Raw genomic sequence first — 16,519 nt, forward strand, 5'->3', positions numbered from 1 at the left:
GTTTTCCTTTTTTGCTCAGCATACACCTCAAAACACCCGGGCAACGCCGGGAACCCATGCTAGTATATCTATAAAAATGAACGTGTCTGTCTGTGTGTCTGTGTGTCTGTGTATCTGTCTGTCTGTCTGTGCACATTTTCCTACGCATTAACTCTAATTTTAAGTCTACAGACTCGGAATTTGATATACAGGGTACTGATATTTGGGAAAATCGATGTGATCGAGTTTTGGCCAGGGATTTCGTTGTTAAGGGGTCAAAGTTCAACGCTTTGACCTTTGAGAACTCTACCAAACTCCTCCAACAATTTTGGGTCTACACACTTGAAATTTTTGATAAAGGTTCATAGGACATGGATCTAACTTAATAACTGGATTTGAGCCCAAAACAATAATTTTTAGAGATAGGACAAGCTTTTTAATCAATTTGGGTCGAAAATTTGAGTTTCCAATATGTAAATGTATGTATTTATATATGTATGTATGTATGTCTGCCTAAAACTTTCGACAGAGGCGACGGATTTTACCAAAATCAGTATCGTTTTGAAGTTCGACTTTTCAGACGACAAATATCGAAAAATTGGCTAAAAACATTAATATCTTCACCTTCGACTGGTCACTTTTTTACATGGTGGGTCGCGTTTTTTTGGCCGATATTTTCGAAAGTCAGCCTCTTTTTTCGATTGTCTAGCCTACATCACTTCCGGTTTGACTGTGGTCGTAGCAGCAAAGACGTCAGTTTTTTCCCCGTTCTTTTCCTTCTTTGTGGTACGGGTTCGAGCCTGTCTTCCTACTACCATTTTTTTTTTCTGCTCAACATATACCTTCAAACACCCGGGCAACGCCGGGCTTAAATGCTAGTAGTTATATATATATATATATATATATATATATATATATATATATATATATATATATATATATAGTTATATCTATCTATCTATCTATCCGTCTGTCTCTGCCTGTCTGTCTGTCTCTCTCCCCCTCTCTCTCTCTCTTTCTCTCTCTCTCTCTCTCTTTCTCTCTCTCTCTCTCTCTCTCTCTCTCTCTCTCTCTCTCTCTCTCTCTATATATATATATATATATATATATATATATATATATATATATATATATAAAATCAAGAGACATAAAACAAAGTGAGATCTTTTGGTTAAGAACAAATTGCAATGTCTGTCCTGAAAACGCTCTGCATCTTTTCTGTTTTTAATCACTGATGGAAAAAATCTTTTATGACTGAAGCAATTTTGATTTTTTTTTGTCCAAATTCTAAATTCCCTTATTTGGAGAACGGTATCCACCCCCATATTAAAATTCTGACGCTGTATATAACTCTTCCCTTGTGGGGAGGAAAGTATATAGAACAACTAGAGGGCAATAAACGAAATATTTTCTTTTTATATAAATTGAGTAAAAGACTCCCGGGCAACGCCGGATATGCACAGGCTAGTAATATATCAACCAGACCAAACATCTGTAAAATTTACTATTAATGTCATGCACATCACTTCCGTTGCGGTTGCTTATTTTTTATGTGCAAGCACGGAAAACCAATACATTGAATATATATCTGTGAGTGTAGAATTCAACGCATTGTTACCCTCTCCAAGCTAACGGGGGCGAAATGATGGTGCTACACTAACGTTTGGAATGGCATATTTTCAGTCATTAATTTCTTCTATATCTATCAAGATATTTCTTAGTTTTGTGTGTGTGTGCGCGCGTGTGTGTGAGTGCGTGTGTATGTGCGTGCGTGTATGTTTGTCTCATCCGGGTAAAACACTCGACTAACTGCAACCGCTATGCACGATTTCCTCCACTCTTTATCAGGGCCTAAATCTAAACGCAGATTCCACGAAAAAAGCTTCTTTCCCAGAACTGCCCGCCTGTGGAACACTATTCCGCTGGTTTGCTTCCCGGTTGAACACAACATGGTAGACTTCAAATCCAATGTAAACAAATTCTTGTTGAGCCGTCCCCATGATCAAATTCTACCCAATTTGCACAATTAATGATTACTACGCTACCACTTTACTTTCATTAACCCTTATCCTCTAGTAGCCCTCGGACCTCGATAAGTGGTGAACCCAAGTAAAAAATACATTCTCAGCTGCTCTTTTCATCGCCTCGGTTATGTGAATTTATAGTTATTAATTTCTTCTATGTATCTGTCGAGATATTTCTTAATCATTTTGTTGTTGTTGTTGTTGTTGTGTGTGTGTGTGTGTGTGTGTGTGTGTGTGTGTGTGTGTGTGTGTGTGTGTGTGTGTGTGTGTGTGTGTGCGTGTGTGTTTCTCTCTTTTGTTTTAATTTTCTTATCACTTTGTTTTTGCTGGTGGTGGGGCATCCTACCGGATAACAAACATTTTCCCATTTACTTATTTAATCCAACCGAGAGGTCATTTTAAGATTATAACCGCCCCTTTAAGTGCTATTGTTTGTATTTCTTTTGCATTTGGTTCACCGGGTATATTTGCCAGATAGTTTCTGAAATTCTTTTTCATTAGCCGGGTTGCTCCTATGTGTGTCTGTGTGCGTGCGTGTGTGTGTGTGGTATGATGGTGGTGATGGTGGTGTGGTGGGGATCTCATCCGGGTCGTTAATTCATTCTCTGCGGCCCTTTCCATCGTCTCGGTTATGAGGATTCCGTAAGCAAGAGATGTTTGACTGACATTTAAGAGGCAAATTAAAGAGATCTTCATTGGGCTCGAGTAAGCCTGGCACCAGCCCATCGCCTTTTGATAACGATAGAAAACACAGCAGCGGAACGAAATTACTGTCAAAGATTTGCGCTTCGTACAACGCTGAACAGGACGGAAGAAATTTTGGCGTAGAATTCAATTTATATTTGTTTGTTTAGCAGAGGGTTCGTATGTTCATCTGTCTGTCACACTGCGGTTCGAAACAGAATGAACATCGCTAAATACGCCATTTGAATAGACATATTTTCTTTAAGATACCTACAAGTACCTGCATTCTAATATCGATGCTGGGTTGATCCTCGATCATTCAGTCTGTCAGGTTTCAGTTTGGAATAACTGGACGCCATTAGACTCATCTTCATAAAATCTTATATATATGATGATTGCAACGTCTTGTCAGACGAGTGCCACTCCCTCAGACACTTAAAGTCCATGAGCCCAAAAATGACTTCCATCGCCACAGGACCATTTTATAGACAAATACCTGAGGGAATATCTATACACAGATAATGTTACAGAGTGTTAGCTTTGTACGAAAGCAAAGTCTCTCTCCCGGTTCAAAATGTTGAGATCCAGCAACAAGCAAGAGCAAGATAGCCAGCAACAAGTTAAACTGCAGACCAGCTTAATGCGGGTACATATATATATATATATATATATATATATATATATATATATATATATACATATATACATACATATGTATATATATACATGCATATACATATATATACATATACATATATATATACAAATATATACATATATATACATAAATATATATATACATTCATATACATATATATACATATATATACATATATATACATTCATATATATATACATACATATACATATATATATATATATACATATATATATACATATATATATACATATATATACATATATACATATATATATATATAAATATATATATACATGCATATACATATATATACATATATATACATATATATGTATATATGCATATATATATATATATATATTGCTTATAATAAATAAGGAAGGAAAATAAAAACTATATATTAATATATAGAGATGTATTAATGTTGTGGTGGCGCCCACTGATTTACATATGTGGATAATATTACACATAAATAGCAAGACTCGGTTAGTCTGTGTGTGTGTTAACCAGAAGCCACCGAAGGCCGAGTCGAGAGCAGATATGTTCTCCAGCCAATACTCTCATATTTGAAAACCATTATAACAGTTGGCGACGAGGATGAACGTCAAATATAACAGTTTGACGAAAAAATGGAAAGAACTCACTAAAAAAAAGTACAACGCAACGGTTTACCTTTCTAAGGAATACAAGTTTTGACGAACGAAATATCATAAAAACGAATTTCACGCTAAAGAGAAGTCGACTCAAGCGGAAAAAATTAGTAATTCAGCGAACATTGGAAAGCGGTAAAATATTTTCCTCGCGGAAGTATAACACTAAAAGAAAGAAACAGTTGTTTCCCAAGTTCCAAGAACAAAAACTGTATTCAGGTAAAAAAAAAAAAAAATTAACCTCGATTAATAGTATTTAATTTACTAAAACACTTGTCGGAAAAAAAAGACAAACCAAAACCGCTAATTACAGTCTCAAAGAAAAAAAAAAGAAGAAAAAAACAAACAAACTCGAACGTGGCAAAAGCGACAAGTTACGCCGTTTCTCTTGGAATCCATCTTGAAAAAAAATAACAACAGACTCTAAAAGTGAATTTTTGTTTTGTTGTAAAACGACAAACAGATTTGTATTACTAAATTACGAAGAGCAAACGTACAAGAAAGTAACATACGAAAAAAAAAAAGGGATTTCCTAATTGCTGTTCTCCGTTTGCAAAACATCAACTAAAGACCTTTTAGTAAACCAAATTTTTTGTCTCTTCGGTATAAAAAAATACCACAGTTAAACTAAAATCAAGGAAAGAATTTTTTTTTTTAAACTAAAGTTTTCACTGGATGACGGATATATGATAGTAAAACGTCACGTAAGAGGGGGGGAGAAAGAATTAAATGTAGTCCATACATTTTATTTTTTTCAATTGTGTCTCGAGTTGAAAATATTTTTTTTTTTGTGGAAAGAGTTTTACTTAAGTTCTGCTGTTACCTATTAGGAAGTGCCTAACACTGATAAGCCGATGAATATATTCTGTAAAAAATAGAATATACTACTCCAACAACAGGAAATATAAAAGAGGACTTAAAAAATTATTCCCTGAAGTATTTATGACTAAATTAGGTCGTTGCAATAAATTTAAGGCCTCGTTTGAACTTAAAGAAAACACCAGCCCAATTTTTAGAAAAAAGCGAAACGTTCCGTTCGCTGGGTTGGAAAAGATTAATAAAGAATTAGACAGATTGGAACAGACAGGCATACTATCAAAAATAGAACATAGCGACTGGGCAGCCCCCACCGTATATGTAAAGAAAAAGAATGATGAAATCAGAGTGTGCGCAGACTTTTCGACAGGTCTAAACTCCATATTACAAGATTACCATTATCCTCTACCAAGCCCAGAGGAAATATTCACAAAGTCGAATGGTGGTAATATCTTCTCCAAGATAGACTTGAGCGACGCGTATTTAAAAATACCGGTCGAGGAGAATTGCTCAAAAATTTTATGCATCAATACGCATAAGGGATTGTACAAATACAACCGGTTGCCCTTTGGCATCAAAGTAGCGCCTGCCATCTTTCAGCAAGCGATGGACACCATGCTAAGTGGTGTTGAGTTCGCATGTGCATACCTGGACGACATTGTTATTAGGAGCAAATCCCTAGAAGAACATATGGAGGATTTAAAACAAATATTCACTCGAATACAAGAATTCGGGTTTAAAGTAAAAGAAAATAAATGCGACTTTTGTATGATCGAAATTAAGTATCTTGGACATATAATAAATAAACATGGGCGACGTCCAGACCCAGAAATATCTGCGGCAATAAAAAACATGCCAGCACCCTAATACACCGTCAAACATATCACCAGCTGATTTAATGTTTGCCAGAAAGGTGAAATCGGCGTTTGATAAACTATTGCCAAGACAGGCAATTGTCCGAAACACTACACACATGATAAGAAAGAAATATAACTCGGGAGATCGAGTATATTTCAAGTGCTACAGGAATAACATTTCTTACTGGGAATGTGGAGTAGTGGATAAACGCATTGGTGATTGTACATACATGATTAAAGGTCCACAAAATATACATAAATGCGCCTGAACCAAATAAAAAAACGCCACATTCAAGATGGTGATTATACAACAGCAGTCGAAGAGGAGGAAACCATGGACATCATATACGAATCATTTAATTTGGAACCGCCTCAATATACACCTGAACCCCGAAGATCAGGTGAAAAAGAAATTTTAATGAACCAAGAGAAAAAGATATTGAAATCTGTTTGACTTCAAATCTTGGGAGGAGGGTGTTGTGGTGGCACCCACTCATTTACATATGTGGATAATATTACACATAAATAGCAAGACTCGGTTAGTCTGAGTGTTTGTTAACCAGAAGCCACCGAAGGCCGAGTCGAGAGCAGATATGTTCTCCAGCCAAGACTCTCTTACTTGACAACCATAATGTAAATATACTGTAAATATACTTTTCCTAATACACTTCTTATTGATCTACGTTTTTTGTTGAGTCTTCATTTGTATTGCCTTATACGTTATTTGGTTCAACCTGCAAACATAACAGTTGGCGACGAAGATGAACGTCAAACATAACAATTAATTCATTCAATAATGTGGATACATACATTTGGGGTTCTCCTCATTAAACAACACCCCTAATTGATGCATACCCTTGTTAAATAAATCAATAAATCTCTATATAGTAATGTATAGTTTTTATAACTTCATTTCCCTTCGTTATTTACTTCTAAATAACGGTTGCTTGGTTGTTTTGTTTTACGGCATATCAACCCTTTTCAGGTTATTTAATGCCGAATCTGGTGATTCTGAAGAACGATTTTTTAATATAATATATTTGTTTTTTAAGTCGTATTCTATTTAACCCATAGTTGGGACCCTAACAGGTGCTACCACTCCGGGTTTGAGTGGACCTGGGAGCAATGGCAATTAAAGGGTGGCTCCACACTCCCTAAGGCCTGCAAGCTGAGGCCTTACCATCGGATATAGTTTAAGGTCATATCCAGGACCACTTCTAAATAAGCTCCGATACATTTTATTAAGCTTTGTATTATCCCGATAAGTCTCCTTCTAAAGAATTGATTTTACTGTCTTCCTTTTACTCCCCCATATATATATATATATATATATATATATAAATAAATAAATATATATATATATATATATATATATATATATATATATATATATATATATGTGTGTGTGTGTGTGTAAATTTATTCCATATACTGCTGAGATATTTTCTGCGTCCCTGTCTATACTTGTGATCTTGGGATTTGAAAAACCTGCCATTTGCGAAAGAGGATTTCCCTCGAAATATATAATGGAACACTGTCACACACAGAACACTATTGTGTAGAAGTTTGACTTTTCAATTAAATCTTATTATTGACAAAAAATATTATATATATATATATATATATATATATATATATATATATATATATATATATAAGGTGCTCCCTAAATTGGGTTGAGCATATCGGGAAGTGATATAGAAACTGCCATTAGTGTATTAAGCGACGCTCTTTGTGTAAACAAATCGAGCGGAGGCATTTGAACGATGTCAAAGCATCGTTACTTCATTACCCACACAGCATCAGCTGTTTAGCGCAATGGTAAGAAGCCTTGACTGTCATTTGGGCGGTCGGATTTTGATCCTGGCTTGAGGCAGTTGTTTATCTAGCTGCACAGATGAGCTGTGAAACAGCGAAACAGTGCCATATGAGGATGACTATATATATATATATATATATATAGTTAATAAATGACAAAAAACTATATTCCAAAATTCATGATGTTGACCATTTAATCATTTATTCCTTTAATTCAGTTGACATGTAAAATTCTTGACAGTATCTTTCTCGTAGCGCAAAATCAATCACTTAATTATTATATCAATCGGTGAATCTATTATTCCCTTAATTCCTCAGAAGAAATAGCAAAAATCAATGCAAACACCTTTAATATGTTTCTATTACGCCATTTTGAATTCGTCATGTCAAATAACACATCTCTTCTGCGGGCTTGATCATCTCCCTTTGTGAAAGGCCGTCGTATAAGACGGGAGAAGCGACGAGCCTCAAGATCTTTCCGTCTCCATTCTAAATTTCACACATACACACACACACACACACTCACTCATATATATATATATATATATATATATATATACAAGTTAGAAAAGCATTTCACGCAAGGCATGAAAGTTGTTAAACAAAATGTTTTTACTATAGGCTTTAAAAATAAAGGTACAAGATTCAATTTAGAATTTATTTATCTTCAAAGTGCACTTTTATAAATTTTACAAAGTAAGGTATAAAAATTTAATACCTTACTTGTAAAATGAACTGGATTTTCCCCACATCTAAAACTGACCTTGTGTCTAACTCTGTCCTCTGCTAGTAAATAACTATTATTATTATTATTATTATTATTATTATTTTTATTGGCCATATTTAACTCTTAAAATAATACGAAATCGAATTTCATTTTGGGAAAACCTCAAAAATAAACTCTCGAATGCGATAAACTTGAAAGAAAAATAGTCACAAACACACACACACACACACACAAATACACACAAATACACACACACACACACACACGCACACACAACTGTCGGATTAAAAAATTCCCCTAATTTAAAAAATACAAATAAAAATAAAAGACTTGTTTATTTTGGATGATCAAATCCGACGGTTTCTACTTTTTACAAAGATTTTATAATTTTATGTTGTTATTGAGATACAAAATTTAAATAAGAAAAAGGTGACTTGTAAAATTTAATTTGCCAAAAAAAGAAAATAAAAGAATTTAAGAATTTGCCAAAAATAATCGCGACTCTGACTAAAGTGTTATTGCCTTTTGTTCTTGTTGTGCTAACAGACTTAGTAGATCCCTCGTGTAAGAGGAAATATTTAATAAAAATCGAGAGTTTTCTTTAGTAAATCTTTGTTTAGGTACGGACTTATAAAGATAATTGTCAAAAAGAACTTCTGAGTAAATTCGTTTTATTGTTTAGTTTTCCGATATTTTACGCTAACGGGCGCAGTCGATCGTATGTGTCGAAGTGACTTTCATCATCAGCAGCGACAATTAGTCGTACATTGATCGTAGATAACTTTTAGTCGTACATATTTAAAACTCGGAAAGCATGTTTTTTTATTTCCAGGGCAGGTTTTAATTTTTTTTGGGGGGGGGGGTGAGATGGGGGGGGTAGTGCCGTGTTGATATTTTGTACATACCGAAGCCATCGCTGTGTTTACATTTTTGTTAGTCTTCCGGACGTTCGAGCAAAAACGGGAAATACGTTTTGTATATAAAATTGTCTACCTGTTGACGTTGGTTCCAGTAAATAATGTTATCAGTATTTAAGCGTCTGTTTATAAGTGGTTAAAATGTTTGTATTTCTTTGTTTTAGCGCTAGTACCTCATGTGGAGGGCGACGCCATCTTCGTAAACTTTTAGATGTGTTCGTTTATCTAGCAATTAGTTTTATTCGGGAATATGAGAATGTCCGATCTCAACCAATTTGAAAAGGGGGAACATTGGTAGGGAACCGTTATTATTTAGTATTCGGAAATATGTTAGCCAGTTACGGAGGATGTAATCATAGTATAGTTAAAAAAATGTAGAATAGGACCAGGTGACAACTGGAAATAGTGGTAAGACTAAATATCTCGAGAGAAAAGTAGGGATTCCTTCCTCTTAAGATGTTGCAATTCTGATGGTAATGCTCGTCGGATGGAATGTGTCTGTAATAATATTGAAATCATTTTAAACAACCCATATTAGCGTAGTTTAATTATGTTTTATACAAATGTTTATTTTATTTTATTTTTTATTATTATTTTAGTTTTTTTATTAATTCATTATTGTTACTTAATCTATATTTTATTCTTCTAAAAATAATTTTAGAAAATACTACAATTTCTATATTTCAAAATGGAGGCAGAAAAAAAACGTATAAAATATGCAACAATAAAAAGTTTTCTAAATTCAATAAAATATAATTTATTAAATCTACAGAGATTAACGATAATCTACAAGATTTATAGGATTCAAATAGAACCACAGTAATATTCCTATTTACTTACCCATGGATGTATCTATCCTATATATATATCTATATATATATATATATATATATATATATATCTATATATATATATATATATATATATATATAAAGTGTATGAGATTATCAATCAAGTTTTCATAGAAAGAATAATGTAATCGTTAAAGCTTGAATTCCTGATTCATCAATCAGCTGGCTGAATAAAAGAATCATCATTTATATTTTAACTTGTTTGTCTTCGTGTCTTTATTCCAACAAAGAAAGGTAAATATGTTTTTGTCAATCATCTGTGAATGAACTTTGTATAACATCCCTTCTAAGTATTATGTGTCCCCCATCACCATAAAGAAGTATCTCCTCTCTGATGAGTTTTTTTTACATAAGCATAAACACTTATCAAGATCAAGAGACCACTCGATGATAAGGGTTAAGAGTGTACAGTAGTCAATTGGACAATATAGTAATCGTTAGTAATGGAAATTCGGTAAATTTGTTAACTTAAGTGGAACGGCTCATCAAGAACTTGTTTACGTTGGACTTAAAGACAACCATATTGTAGTCAGCTGGATAGCAGGAAAACGAGAGACAATTCCACAGGCGTGCAGTTCTAAGAAAGAAGATTTGTTCATAGAATCTACGTTTAGGGTTAGGCACAGATAAAGAGTAGGGGGGGAATGATTGATAGTGTTTTCAGCTAGACGAGTGTTTCTTGTGAACGTTTGGCGAGGGGGGAACCATAGATTGAAGTTCAGTCGAGCACTTGCCATGAAAATAACGATTAAGCAGAGACAAACTCACAACATCTCTTCTGTGAGATAGAAGTTGCAGGGAAGAGAAAAAGGACATCTCCTACGAGGCTACGAAGTCTATTTTGAACTCTATTAAGGCCGGACAAGTCCTTTCTAGCAGCTCCTGCCGAGATGTGGCAACAGTACTCCATCCTTTGACGTTCCTGGCTCTTATATAGATAGAGAATTGCATCAGCATTGAGATATCTACTGGATCGATAGAAGGATCCGACCATTTTTTCCAGCGGCCTTGGCAACAGATTTGATGAGTTAAAAAATACTGTATAAATGTCTCTCCCAGCTCCGTGTTAATGATAATATGAACTAAACAGAACCGCCACCGTCACCGTCACCGCCACCGCCACCGCCGTTTACGCCGTTATACAAACGACGTCGTAGTCGTCGCTGTATAAAAGTGTCACATAAATGTCTCGCCCTCCGATATGTACGTCTCAATATGTACCCCGACCACCCAACAGTAGTCCATAGTAGAAAGAACAAAGAAATAAGAAAAAAAAACAAAACAAAGAAAAATGATTTAAATACAGAATTATTCATAGAAGTTTCGTTTGATGTTATGTACTGGAAGGAAATAAGGGGTGTTACTTGTAGGTGTGGTAGAAAGACGTGTTCTTGCCGTGCATATCCTACGAGAGGGAACCAGTAATTGAAGCTCAGTCGAGCACCTTCCATGGAAACAAACACGATTATTTAGTGATGGGGAGGCTGTAAAGAACAGATTAAGTTCACTCCACTGGATTGCTTAGTCGATTTTGTACTTTACCAGGGCAATAAATGATGCGATAGTAATATTCCACTGTAATATTTTTTTTTTACACAGTGGTCACCACTTATCAAGGCCCGGAAGCCACTCAGGGATAAGGGTTATTGCAAGTACATTACGTTAGTGTGGAGATTTGATGAAGTGTTTACTTAAGGGGGCGGTTCATTCGGAATTTATTAACGTTGGATTTGAACACATCCAAGTTGTAGTCAGGTGGGAAGCAGGCAGACGGAACAGAGTTCCACAGGCGTGCAGTTCTAAGAAAGAAGCTTTGTTCATGAAATCCACGTTTTGATTTAGTAAGATAAAGATAATATTACATCAATCTCACATAAGTAGAAGATTGCATCCCTGGAGTCAGCCTAATTCTGGGACAATAGAATGGTCCAACCATTTCTCCAGTAAGTTTAACCTTTATCCTGCCGATCATAGAATTTACGTTTCGATTCCATTTTTATTTTAAATATAAGTTTATCATAACTTGCAGACTACATAAATAAGGTTTACAGTTTACGGGAAAGCAATATACATATCATGCCTCCGTTCAGTCTCGAAGGCAAAGGATACTCCCTGTAGAGGCAGCTGTGTGTATGATTGTGAAGCAAGGGTTGCGCAATTCCTAACCCCACCTCTCCTGAATCGGCACTGCTTGAGTTCAGTTGCAAGGAGAATTCCAAGACGAACGAAAACAATGCCGAGATAAGCAGAGAACACATACAGTACCTGGCATCCCAAATGGTCACCCATTTAGTACTGACTAGGTTCAACGTTGCTTAACTTCAGTAATCCAATAGGAACCGGTGTGTCAACGTGATTATGCCGTATATAAGCAATATATATGAACTATTGAAATCAAGTTGGTTGTGTGCAAATATGCGCTAAAAATGAAATTTGGAATAAAATATAAATCCATACTCCTTCAAAAATATGCTCCAGTTAAGGATCAAGGGTAAGAAAAAAGTTAAAAGCCTTTCATGTGTCGAGAGTGATTGCCCTAGAAACAAAACCCTCATCGAGAGATTCACTGACAATATTACAGTTGGACGAAATCCGTATTGCTGGTCGCTACGTAGATTACCTTTGTTGATGTGGTTGTGAAACTTCAAAGGACTTACTCATAATGAATCTGATAATAATACTACATTTATGTAGTATGGGTACTATTTCTTTCACTACAACTACTATTTTAGAAAGAACGCAACAACAAAAACATCAACAGAAGACTCACTTGAGCTGAGCATAAATAAAAGCAACAAGCAGGTTCATTTAGTTTAAACATTCCCTTTCCCATATCCCTATATTTCTTTATTTCACACACAATGGCTAAGAACATCTTGAGGGGGTCTTTGTCACTCGGACTAAGGGTTAGTAGTAAGATAAAGGCAGGGGATGCTTGCCACTCAGACCTAGGGTTAGTGATAGGGTTAAGGAATTAGTGTTAGATAAAACTATATTTTGTCAATCTATATAAAATTCTGTTTGATGCTTTTTTAGTTAGACCATAGTAAAAGTCAAATAGTTTTTCATAGTCAAACTGCTTCAACTTTAAAGACAAATTCGCGATATTTGGCTTTAAAAAAGCCAATCTGGCAACCGATGACAAGAATATGAGAGTGACTTCCTTTTAATGTAGCCTCGTTTTTGAATATTATCATAATAATATATGATTATTGTTGTAATGCTACGAGAAAGGAACTCTAGTAATTTTAACATGCAGCGGCTCTTCGCCCCCCCCCCAAAAGTCAGCGAAACGCTATGTAAAAAGGGAACACCCGAAAGACACACGGCAAAAAAGAACAATGGCTGACAAGAAGACTGAAGAGGTAAATTAAAGATTGTCTTTTGGGATATGACTTCATTATTTGTATTGAACTATGTAGCACAATATTACTTTCTGAGTATTTATTAGTACTTATTAATTGATCTAATTTGGGTCAGTTTTATATTTAAAAAACAATGGACACTATTTTCATAGAAATGTTAACAAACTCATATTTTCTGCGTCTTTTTTTTTGTGCTATCCAGGAAAATATCAGCTTTATCAAAACGTATTTTTTGATTGAATATATTTCTCATTCTGTGGAATTTTCACGGATCCTGTTAGTATAATAAGTTTTTAATGGTGAAAAGTCGTTTTTTAATAACAAGTTTAGTTTTTTATTTGTTATTTTGAATCAAAGTAAATTGTTTGCAACACCAGTCCCATTACTTTTCAAACAGAATTGCTGTAGACACACACGTTAACAAAATGCGTGTTATTTAGTAAATGAGTCGCGTCAACCACTCACTCGGTTGCGACAGCAACGGAGATTTGCCTGTCGAAAAAATGATGCAGATCTCAACATCCTATCATTGACACAATCGGTTTCTCATATATTTATACACAAACAGACGAAAATAGATTTGAATATCTGACGTATCTAACTTCATGTCACCTAAGATGAGGTGGAGTGGGAAGCGTTCGTTATCAAGCAAAAATAAAAATAAAAGAAGACGAATGATAACTCTAAACCTTACCGTAATCCCAAACCTTACACTAACCCGAGCTAAGTTATAAAAGAAAAGAAACAAAACACATGGAAAACTAAACGAAGTTAACTGAGGAAGATTGTGCTTGATGTTTATAAAATGTTTCGCTTCGTTTACGGCATATCAACCTCAATGGGTTATTTAATTTACGTTCTAAGGTAAATTTGTATGGGCTGGATAACTATCAATTTTGGGAGGAGAGGTTCCATTGATATATATATATATATATATATATATATATATATATATATATATATATATAGTAATTTATAAAATATTATGCGCATAAGACTGAAGAATCCTAGAGTGGATGAAACGCGGAATATTGAGTGTAACTTAATCGCCATATACATTTTATAACTTACTAACTAGCTCTACCTACGTATTGAGAACTTTTGAAGTAAATACTTAAAGTTTACGCATAAATTTATACTTTTGTATATTAATTTTATGTGAGTAAATAAAGTAGTTTTATACACACACACACACACACACACACACACACACACACACACACATATATATATATATATATATATATATATATATATATATATATATATATATATATATTGTATTTTGTGTACAGAAAGTTGTTAGATGAGACAAGTCATTTGCCGTCGGTTTCAAGCCCGATAATTAGGATCATTTTAGATATCCATATCATGCTCTCTTCGGCTATGGATATGTAAAAAAATTTTGCTGATTTAAAATTTCATCTTAAAAATGAAAAAAACTGTTTTTGATAAACTTTATTCATAACAATACCCATCTTTTCTCTCTATAACTTGACTTCATCTGTCAACAAGCCTGTAAATGCATAATAACAATATGCATTAAATAAATTATAATGGTTTAAAATGCACCTTCTAAAAACCGGCAAATTGTTTAATATATATTTCTAATCTGTATTGCGATTTTATATATATATACGTTGATGAATTTATGTGTGCTACAATTACATCAATGCAAAAGTTTTTGCCGATTTGAAATTTCATCCTAATAATCTGTTTTTTTGATAAACTTTATTTATAACAATAACAATCTTTCTTCTCTAGAACGTGATTCCATCTGCCAACAAACCTGTAAATGCCTCGCTTGTAAAATTCTTTAAGTAATGATGTTTAATCGCCTTTCGTGATATTAACCATAAGTCAGATAAATGGTTTTATATCTTCGAAATAAATGATAATCCAAGGGTGCAAGGGCAGGAGAATATGTTGAATGCCCAACTAAACTTTACTGAGTAGTGCTGTGTTAGGAAGAGCATTATCATGATGGAAGATGGCGCTCTCTCTTTCTGTCGACTAAAGAGGATCATTTTCGGATCAATATGGATGAGAATATTTCAGAAAAATATGAATGATGCCTTAATAATGACTATGCAGGATGGAGAAAGATTTCCTCACTAAATTCTCTCAGGATACCTTTGCTCAATAAGGACGAGCATTATCATGACGGAAGATGACTCTCTCTCTATCGACTAAAGAAGGTTGTTTTGGAGTCACCATAGGTGAGAGATTGCAGAAAAATACGAATGCTGCATTAATAATGTGAAATAAAAAAAAGTTATAAATTAACTATGGCGATATGTTTAAGTAATAAGAATATGCATGAAACGCATTGCAATGGTTCTATAAACAAAAACATTTGCACCGATAATTTATTTTTAATATTGGTACATTGGATAAAGTGCTAAGTTACAGTCTCTTTGAATCTGAAATATCAATTACAGGCGATACTAAGAATATTAAATAGATTACTTAGGACTTGTACTCGGTCAAGGCTGACGGGACAAGAACAACCTGACAAATCGATTAAATTGCATACAGATTTCCGAGGTCGACATAAAGAGCATTATCATGATGGAAGATGACTCTCTCTCTATCGACTAAAGAGGATCATTTTCGGATCAACATGGATGAGAATATTACAATAAAATATGAACGATGCCTTAATAATCTGAAGAAAAAGTTATAAATTAATCATGGCGATATGTTTAAGTAATAACAGTATGTGTGAAATAAATTACAATGATTTAAAATGACAATTCTAAAAACCGGCAAATTATTTGCTACATAATATACATATCTAATCTGTATTGCGATTTTATATATATACGCAATGATTTTGTCGATAATATTATCATAATGATTAATAAAATTAATTAAACAGATTTCATATATAAAAAAAGGATAGAATTATAAAAAAAAAACTTGTTTAGAATTTTGTATTCAAGGGAGATAATTCACATGAAAGGACGAATTATAGCTCAAGTTTATAAACATGTCCTTAACTAAAAATTATGAAAGGAAGTTATTCTAAAATGCTCCTTCTACCAACCGGCAGAACCTTTTGCACCGACCTGGTATCCATATATTAATAGGATAGCGCGTATGTTTTTTATTTTGTGTGTCACGCTTACATCCGAGTGACTGTTGTTTTATTTTTATGGACTTCCATT

The sequence above is a fragment of the Euprymna scolopes genome, chromosome 26 (assembly GCF_053919585.1).
Source record: "Euprymna scolopes isolate OS-2025 chromosome 26, ASM5391958v1, whole genome shotgun sequence".
NCBI lineage: Eukaryota > Metazoa > Mollusca > Cephalopoda > Sepiida > Sepiolidae > Euprymna > Euprymna scolopes.